This window comes from Panicum virgatum, chromosome 8K (genome assembly GCF_016808335.1).
Source record: "Panicum virgatum strain AP13 chromosome 8K, P.virgatum_v5, whole genome shotgun sequence".
Lineage (NCBI taxonomy): Eukaryota > Viridiplantae > Streptophyta > Magnoliopsida > Poales > Poaceae > Panicum > Panicum virgatum.
Window position 1 is genome coordinate 54,560,398 of NC_053143.1, and position 9,646 is coordinate 54,570,043.

At 42.0% G+C, this 9,646-nt stretch overlaps 1 pseudogene; it reads left to right on the forward strand.

The window, feature by feature from the left end:
• Positions 1-7,210: 7,210 nt before the first annotated feature.
• On the forward strand, positions 7,211-9,165 carry LOC120645258 (annotated as a pseudogene).
• Positions 9,166-9,646: the final 481 nt, after the last annotated feature.

A 9,646-nucleotide genomic window follows, 5' to 3' on the forward strand; every position in this document is an offset into this window, starting at 1 on the left:
CGCCTTTGGGGTACCACAAGCCTATGCTAGGCGTATGCTTGAGATATCTAAGGATACTCTTAACGGCACTAATGTGTGATTCCTTAGGATTAGCTTGAAAGCGGGCACACATGCATACGCTAAACATGATATCGGGCCTAGATGCAGTTAGGTAAAGAAGCGACCCAATCATGGAATGGTAGAGAGTTTGGTCAACCGATTTACCTCCCTCATCCAAGTCAAGATGTCCATTAGTTGGCATTGGAGTCTTGATCGGCTTGCAATCATCCATCTCGAATTTCTTGAGAATATCCTTTGTATACTTTTCTTGATGGATGAAAGTCTCTTCCTTCAATTGCTTGATTTGAAACCCAAGGAAGAAATTGAGCTCACCGATCATGGACATCTCAAATTCCCTAGCCATCATTTCTCCAAATTCTTTGCAAAGAGTGGGGTTAGTTGAACCAAAAATGATATCATCAACATAAATTTGACATACGAATAGTTCTTCATTGATGATTCTTGTGAATAGAGTTGTATCCACCCTCCCGATCTTGAAGCCTTGTTGAGAAGGAAGTCACAAAGGCGTTCATACCAAGCCCTTGGCTCTTGCTTGAGCCCGTAGAGCGCCTTGTGCAACCTATAAACATGATTAGGATATCTAGGGTCCTCTAACATGGGAGGTTGTTCAACAAACACCAACTCATTAATAAAGCCATTTAAGAACGCACTCTTCACATCCATTTGAAAGAGTTTCATGTTATGATGTGAAGCGTACGCTAAAAGGATACGAATGGCTTCAAGTCTTGCAACGGGGGCAAATGTTTCACAAAAATCCAACCCTTCAACTTGTGCAAAGCCCTTTGCCACAAGTCTTGCCTTGTTGCGAATCACTACACCATGCTCATCTTGTTTGTTGCGGAAGACCCACTTAGTATCAATGATATTCTTGTCTTGAGGACGTTCTTCAAGAACCCAAACTGCATTGCGGGTGAAGTTGTTGAGCTCTTCTTGCATGGCTATCACCCAATCCAGGTCCTCAAGAGCTTCATCTATATTTGTGGGTTCCAAGCAAGAAACAAACGAGTAATGTTCACAAAAGGAGGCATATTGACATCTACGAGTTCTTACTCCACCGGAGGGGTTACCCATGACCAAGTCAATGGGATGATTCCTTGAAGTTCTTGTATGCCTCTCTTGTGCTTGAGACGTTGATTCTTCTAGTGGTTCGCCATCTTGATCTTGAGCTTGGGCTTGTCCACTTGTGATGTGTGTGTCATCAAATGGAAGTTGTTCTTCAACCACTTGTTCATCTTGGGCATCAGGGAAAGGAGGTGAGGCATCATCTTCTTCATCAGATGACTCATCATGGTGATGTGATGGTGTAGACTTGTCTTCATCCTTTGAGTCATCCTTGGAAGTGACTTCAACTTGAGTGGATGAGGCTTGTAGCTCTTCTATCTCCTCCTTTGGCTTGACTTGCCCAATAGTGATGTTCTTCATGACTTTTCGAAGTGGTTCATCACCTACATCATCACAAGAGAAAACTTCCCCTTGGGAGCCATTAGTCTCATCAAACTCCACATCACAAGTTTCTTCAATCTTGCTAGTAGCACTATTGAATACTCGATATGCTTTGGAGTTTGATGAATAACCAACAAGAAAACCAACATCACAACTACTTTCAAACTTGCCTAGGTGCTTCCTTTTCTTGAATATGTAGCATTTGCAACCAAACACCCAGAAGTAGGAGATGTTGGGCTTCCTCCCAATGAGAAGCTCATAGGGTGTCTTTCCCAAGAAGCGGTGGAGATAAACTCAGTTGGATGCATGGCATGCGGTGTTGATGGCTTCCACCCAAAATCTTTGTGAGATGCCATAGTCATCCAACATTGCTCTTGCAAGAGTGATTAATGTCTTGTTCTTCCTCTCCACCACTCCATTTTGTTGGGGTGTGTATGTTGATGAAAACTCATGCTTGATCCCCATGCCGTTGCAAAGCTCTTCTACTTGAGTGTTCCTAAACTCCGTGCCATTATCACTCCGGACCTTCACAACACTTGACTCAAATTCATTTTGAGCTTGCTTGACAAAAATCTTGAAGATTCCCATAGTCTTGCTTTTGTCCACTAAAAAGAAAGTCCAAGTATATCTAGAGTAATCATCAATAATTACAAGACAATAGAGCTTACTGCCAAGACTTTTGTAGGTGGTTGGCCCAAAGAGATCCATGTGTAGTAGCTCCAAGTTTCTTGATGTTGACAAATAAGCCTTCATGGGATGTGATGATGCAAATTGCTTCCCGCCTTGACAAGCACTACACAATTTGTTTTTGTCAAAAGTAACATCTTTGACACCAACCACCATACCTCGTTTGAAAGCCTTCTTGAGTTGGCTCATGCCAATATGAGCAATGAGGCGATGCCAAAGCCAACCCATGGAGTTCTTGGAGAAGAGACATGTCGCCAAGCTTGTATCATTAGATGAGAAATCAACAAGGTAAATGTTACCATGTCGAAATCCTTTGAATATTAAGCTATTGTCTTCCTTGCTTGTCACTACAACTTCACTATCACTAAAGGTGCATATTAGTCCTAAATCACAAAGTTGAGCAATAGATAATAAATTGAAACTAACCGACTCAACAAGCAACACATTAGAGATAGAAAGATCCTTGGTAATGGCTACCTTACCCAAACCTACCACTTTTCCTTTTGAGTTATCACCAAAGGTGACATGTTCATAATCGCCCACATATTCATCTAGTGAGGTGAACATCTTTACATAGCCGGTCATGTGTTGTGTACATCCGCTATCAAGCACTTAATGCTTGTCATCGGCTTTGTAGTTCACCTACACACAAATGAATCACTTTTGAGGTTTAGGAACCCAAGCAAGTTTGGGTCCTTTGACATGAGTTACTAAAGCTTTAGAAACCCATAGTTGGCGTAGTAGCTTTCCCTTCATGTGAGTGCCAATAAACTTTGTCTTAACCTTGCCACTTTTAAGCTTGCTTAACAAGAAATGATGTTCATTGAATTGAGACTTGTAATTAGGTGGCAAGGTAGGAGGTGGACGAGTAGGAATTGGACACTCCCTTGTGTGATGCCCGGTGGTTTGACAATGTTGACAATATGAGCCAACTTCCTTGTTGAAGCATGCCTTGAGCTCCGGCGACTTGGGACAATTTTCCGGAGGATTGGGAAATGATCCAAGTCCATTTGTCCCAAAGTGCCTTGCATTGTGGAAGAGAATCTCCTTATGCAAGTATTCTCCTCTTGTCACATTGAACATGCATTTGGTCATGCTTTCAAGTTCCTCCTCAAGTTGTTTCTCCCTATCATGGTTAGTCTTTGAACAAGAAGGAGAAGCATGATGACAAGTAGTAGGGTGAGGCAACTCTACAAGATCATCACAAGAAGTAGCTATATTGACTTTGATGATTTTCTTTTGTGTTTCTTTTAGTTCTTCATCCAAAGCATCAAAGGCAAGGTCAAGTTCTTGATACTTCATATTTAAGTTAGCATAATCAAGCTTAATCTTCTTGTTGCATGAAGTAAGTGACTTGTTAAGCACAACTACTTCCTCATATTTAACATTCAATTCATCATGCTTAACAAGTAGCTTGTCATGCTCCTCTCTAAGTTGCTTGCTAGGAACAATGCTTGTATCATGAGTTTCTACTACCTCATTGTGCCTAACAATCAACTCATTATTTGAGGCCTTAAGCTTGGCATATTCAATTTCAAGAACTTTACATTTTGATTTGTACTTCTTGATCACTTGTTGGTACTCATCTAGTATGTTTTGCACTTCATTAGGAGATAAGCAATGTTCACTTTCATCACTAGAGGAGTCATCATTATCACTCACCTTGGAGTTACCTCTTGCCATGAAGCACATGGGTGGTGGAGGTAGAGGTGCCTCATCACCATCATCTTCATCATCATGTATGGCAATCCCCACAATCTTTTTCTTGGATTCTTCATCACTTGAGTCATCATTTGAGGATTCACCATCCGTGATCCATTCTCCAAGGAAAGCCTTGACCTTCTTTTTTCTTGTGAAAGACCCTTTCTTCTTGTGGTCCTTCTTCTCATGACTTTTCTTTGAAGTCTTGTATTGATTGTCACCATCTTCTTATTTCTTGTTGATCTTTGAAGGCTCTGGACAATCATATGAGAGGTGGCCATATTTGCCGCAATTGTAACACACTTTCTTGACATTTTCCTTACTTTTCCGGGTACGAAACTTGTTTTTCTTGGGGTCATAGTTGTACCCTCTCTTGTTCAACCTTGACATCATCTTGGAGGTCTTCCTCATAAGAAGAGCTAGCTCAACATCACCATCTTCATCACTTAAATCTTCATTAGCTTCATCTTCGCTTGAGCTTGGTGATGGAACTTTGCACTTGTTCTTTTTCTTGGACTTATGATCACTCTTAGCTTTGAGTGCAAGATCTCTCTTGTCTTGCGGTGGATCAACTTCTCCCAAGAGAAACATCTCATGAGACCGAATCTTCCCAACAACATCACTCACTTCAAGTGTTTCAAGATCCTTCTCATAGAGCAATGAGGTGATGATGTTGTACTTGGGCTTGTGTAGACAATGTAGGATCTTCCGGATGATATCACTAGTAGACAAAGGAGAAATTTCAAGAGCGTTAATGTCCTCAATAAGCACATTCATTCGAGCATACATTTGTTCAACCAATTCATTTGGAAGCATTTTGAATTCATTTAGTTTTTCCTTAAGCACTTGATATTTTTCTTCACGAAGATTTTTAGAACCAACATAAATAGCTTCAAGTGCTTCCCAAATTTCATGAGATGTCTTTTTGCCGTGAACACGAGCAAAGATCTCCTCACTAAGAGCATCAAACAAAGCATTCTTCGCTCTAGCACCATATTTGACTTGATCTTCATTCCACGGACCAATAATAGGTTTTTTCGAGACCGCCCAAGCGATGGGATTAATAGCCTCAAGGTAACCCGCCATGCGAGCTTTCCAATAAGCATAGTTTCTCCCATCGAGCTTGGGTGGACCACCACTTCCCCCGGCCATTCTTTAGAATTTTTAGCCTAAAAAGAGAGCCCTTGCTCTGATACCAATTGAAAGGATTGTGGCCCAAGAAGGGGGGGTTGAATTGGGACTTTTTCAAATTTCTATCTAGTCCTTAACCTAGACTAGTATTGCCCAATCTACAAATTTGAAACCTAGTCACTAGAGCATGATAGTACAAGGTCCTTAGGTAGGTAAACACACTATCATGATCATTTTGTCTAAAAAGGTTTCACACTACCAAGATCAAAACCTAAGTAAAAGATCACACTACCATGCAAGTTGTCCTAGTCAAACTACAAGCAATCAAAAGCAAGAATAACAACAAAAGGATTTAATTGCTTGAAATAAAAGTAAGGGACACGAGACAACCGGATTTTTACCCGTGGTATCGAGGAGTTGACGCTCCCCCCTAATCCACGTTGGAGCACCCACACAAGGGTATAGCTCCCTTGCTTCACCAAGGAGCAAGTGATCACTAAGAATGCTCCTTCCCCATCTCCGGAACGGCGAGCTTCACACCGTGTACAATCTTCTTGTCTTGGGGCTCCCACAAACTCCAAGAGCTCACCAAGAACCTCCCGATCACCAAGACCGACTAGGTGCCGTCAAACACCAAGAGTAACAAGCTCGTAAGCCTTCACTTGATCTACACTCAGTTGGCCCTAGCTCAAGCACACTTTCCACACTTGCAAAGGATGAATTCTTCAAGGTTGAATCACAAACAATGTACTAGATCTTCTCTCTTTTGCTCAAAGCACTTTCTCTTCTTCTCAAGGGTGGCCTCAAGTATTTAGGGTGCCAAATGCAACTGAAATGAGCCAGGGGGTGCCCTTATATAGAGTGAAAAGAGTTACATAGCCGTTGGAAGTCCACTACAGAAAAACCGTGACCACCGGAAGAACCGACGGGATAGAAAGTATAAGCATCGGTTCAACCGGTCTCTCTGTGTCTAATTAGTAGCCGTTGGAATTCTGACACAGTATCCAGGCTTGCGTCATTGCACCGGTGCATGCTCCGTAGGGGCATCGGTTCAACCGGTGCTGAAGAGGTTTACTGATCAACTCAAATAAGCGTTCTGGAACATAATACATTCAATGCACCGGTGCTTTGATTCTGAAGCGTCGGTTGAACCGGTGCTGAAGAGAAGTTGAAGTCCATCAAAACATGCTCTCTGGAACAAAATACTTCCATTGCACCAGTGCTTTGCTTGACACCATTGGTTCAACCGGTGCTATAGAGTTTTTGACTTGATTCCTGCCTGCGTCCAGAGAAGATAGACCGACAGGGCATCGGTCCTTCCGCCAAGCATCGGATGCTCCGATGCTAGGACATCGGTTCAACTGGTGCGGCTGTTTTTCTTTGTTTTCAGCTGAATTCATGTGGATTTGAATGTAACTTCGATTGTTTCTTCTTCCAAGCGTTGTGTTAACTTCTATTGACCATTTTGGGCTGTTTTTGAGCGAGTGTGCAAGATTTCTAAGGCCAACTCAATTTTGGTCAAGCTACTAACTCATGAACCCCTCTTAATAGTACGGTCAAGAACTAAAAACTATAAACCCTAGCTAAATCAAGTGTCCTTCATCTCCTTATGACACTTGAGACTAAAAAGGTCCTTAATCTTTAAAATTTAGTCCTTGGCACGCATGGTTGTTCCGAATTGAGGGGTCTCTTTTCACATTTCATATGAGACTAATCCAGTCATTGATTTTTCCTTTAAAACACACGTTAGTCACATACGGTTGTCATTAATCACCGAAACTTACCATTAGCATCTATCGGCGTAGATGCGCTTCAACGTGCATGAGCTGCGAACAAAGCATCTCCTGCAAGGAGGAGGAGGAGGAGGGCTCACCAACAAGGAGGTGCTTGAGTTCTTCACCAGCCTTCAGGACCTGCCCCTTGGGTCCTGCTACGTCCGCATCATGAAGGAGATTGAGAACTACAAGGTGAACAGGCGAGTGCGGACCAAGGTGCACGCGTTTGTTTACAAGAACAAGAAAACCATTGTAACAATAAATGATTAAAGTGTTTCTCTATCACTGAAAAGTTTGTAACGTTACAATATGGTTGATGGAACATTAATTAGCATTTACAGCAAGTTCTTTTTGTAATTTACATATGGACTAGATTATTTAAATATTATACTGATTGTGCTGTAACCACATATTCATTTTTTTTTCTGAATCAGTTCGATTATCCCTTCTTCATCGAGGAACAAACTATGACTCAACTGGTATGGGTTCCTTTTCTAAATAGTTTGGTGCCTGTGAACCATGTAAATTCGGTTCTACACCATTGACAGATTTGTAACCTGCAAATCTATAGTTTTCGCTGTTGTCTGTGATATTGAAGTCGAGCCTTGCTTCGCCTTTCGCAAGTTTTTTTTTTGTTTATCATGCCTGCACTCAATTGCTTTATTATTTGCCTTCTAACCATATTCATTTGTCTGAAACAGTTCGATCCTTTTGTTAACAATTCACTCGCAAGGTATCTAGAGGTATGGATTCGTTTTGTAAATATTTTGATGCTGCACTCTCTACAAGTATTTTTTTAAAATCCTATATGCCGGCTGACATCTTTTTACCTCTCAGGGTACTCGTTATGCTCGGCGTGTTAGTGTTGGTGGCCTTCCCCCCTCTGCTAATGAACAGGTTCGTACTCTTAAACCAGTTATTCAACTGCCCATCGTACACTTCACACACCCTCAAAAGAAAACCACACGTGTATCTATAAACTGGCATTACACACACTTATTATACACATGAGTAATTTGGTACTGTTGGTTAAATTATTGGTTTTGTTACCTGCAGACAGTTGCAATTTTCTTTAATCAAGCCATGGCTGCTATTGGAGGAAACACAGCTGGTCCTGGAGATGCTGTCGTTGACGTCGACATGAACCATGACCGCGGATTTGCTCTTGTGGAAATGAGACTGACTGAGGAAGCAAGCAATGCCATGGCTCTGGATGGCATTTTGTTTGAAGGGGTGCCACTGAAGATTAGAAGGCCACCAGGCTATAACCCTTCCGAGGCAGCTGCCCTGGGCCCAAGCATGCCGAGCCGCTGTCTGAATCTTGCTGCAGTTGGCTTGACACCAGGATCTGCAGAAGGTTTGAAAGGGCCTGACCGCATTTGTGTGTCTGGCCTTCCCAAATATCTCACAGAAGCTCAAGTCAGGGAGTTGCTTGAATCTTTTGGACCTCTTCGTGGGTTTGATCTTGTCAAGGATTGGGGAACTGGTGACTCGATGGGCCATGCGTATTGCGTGTACCAGAACAGCAGTGTCACTGACATTGCCTGTGCTTCTCTAAATGGAATGAGGCTACATGACAATACCCTTACCGTCGGCAGAGCAAAACAGAGAGCATCTCAGCACCAACCCGAGGTGGAAACCATCCTGTTGGGTTTGATGGCAGAGCAACAGGCGCAGCTACAGCGAGTTATGTTTGGATTGGTCCCTACTCCTCCAGGTGCTTACTGCAGATGAGTTGAAACATGATAAAGACTATGAGGAGATTATGGAACACATGAGGCTAGAAGCGTGCAGATATGGTATATAAACTTCTCACCATTAGTTATGTCCTTTCTTCAAATGCTTTTGATAACATGCTGAATTAGGTCCTATAGTTTTATCTACTACTTTTTATTTGATTTTCCTGGACATTTTTACTCATTTACTGTGTTATCTATTAATTAATCACAAAGAGTATAATCTTCCTTTTGTCAGGTAATCTGGTAAAAGTTGTCATCCCACGTCCTGACTCGAGTGGACAGCTGGTCGCTGGAGTTGGAAAGGTGAGCTAGCCTTGTCTTGCACGGACAGTTGAACACTTGTTGATTTGCATGATGGCGAATGATTTTCTGATGAATAAGTTTTCTGTCATAGGTGTTCTTTGAATATGCAGATATCGACAGTGCCATCAAAGCAAAGACGGCGTTTCGCGAATGGAAATTTGATGGGAACCCAGTGTTTTCAGTCTACTACCCAGAGATTAAGTTTGCCAATTTGGAATTCGATGGATAATTATCGTTATCTTGTGCTATGTATAACATGGTTGTTTTTATACTAATCACATTAAAAGCAATGGTTCGGTAACTCTGCACCTTTAAGTGTCCGTACAACTGATTCCCAAGGGCTTAATTATTGATGTGCTTGTTCCATTTTGTGTCTGGTGAAATTCTATGGGACACACTTCTTGATAACACAGAACAATAACTTGATTATATGAAACCAAGATGCATTCACAATTGAATTAAAATGACTCACCAAACATGTCTGCGCAGTTGAAGGAGAACGCGATCTAATTCGACATTAGGATAGGCATGACGTGCATTATAAATTGGTAACAATACATTGAGGGTGACACACACTACTATTTTTTTTTGAAAGATAGCAGGAGCACTGCTCTGTCATTTAAGAAGAAAACAATTGTACATCACACGCCGAAGTAAACACCGCCACCACACAAACAACGCACACAACTCACACAACAAAACGCTACACCGCCACAACCAGGGAGAGGAGTCGAAAGTAAGCCACCGCAAACTGCACCGTCGTTTCCAACACTGTGCCACGCCGAAGTTGCGGGTCGTAGCAAGCCA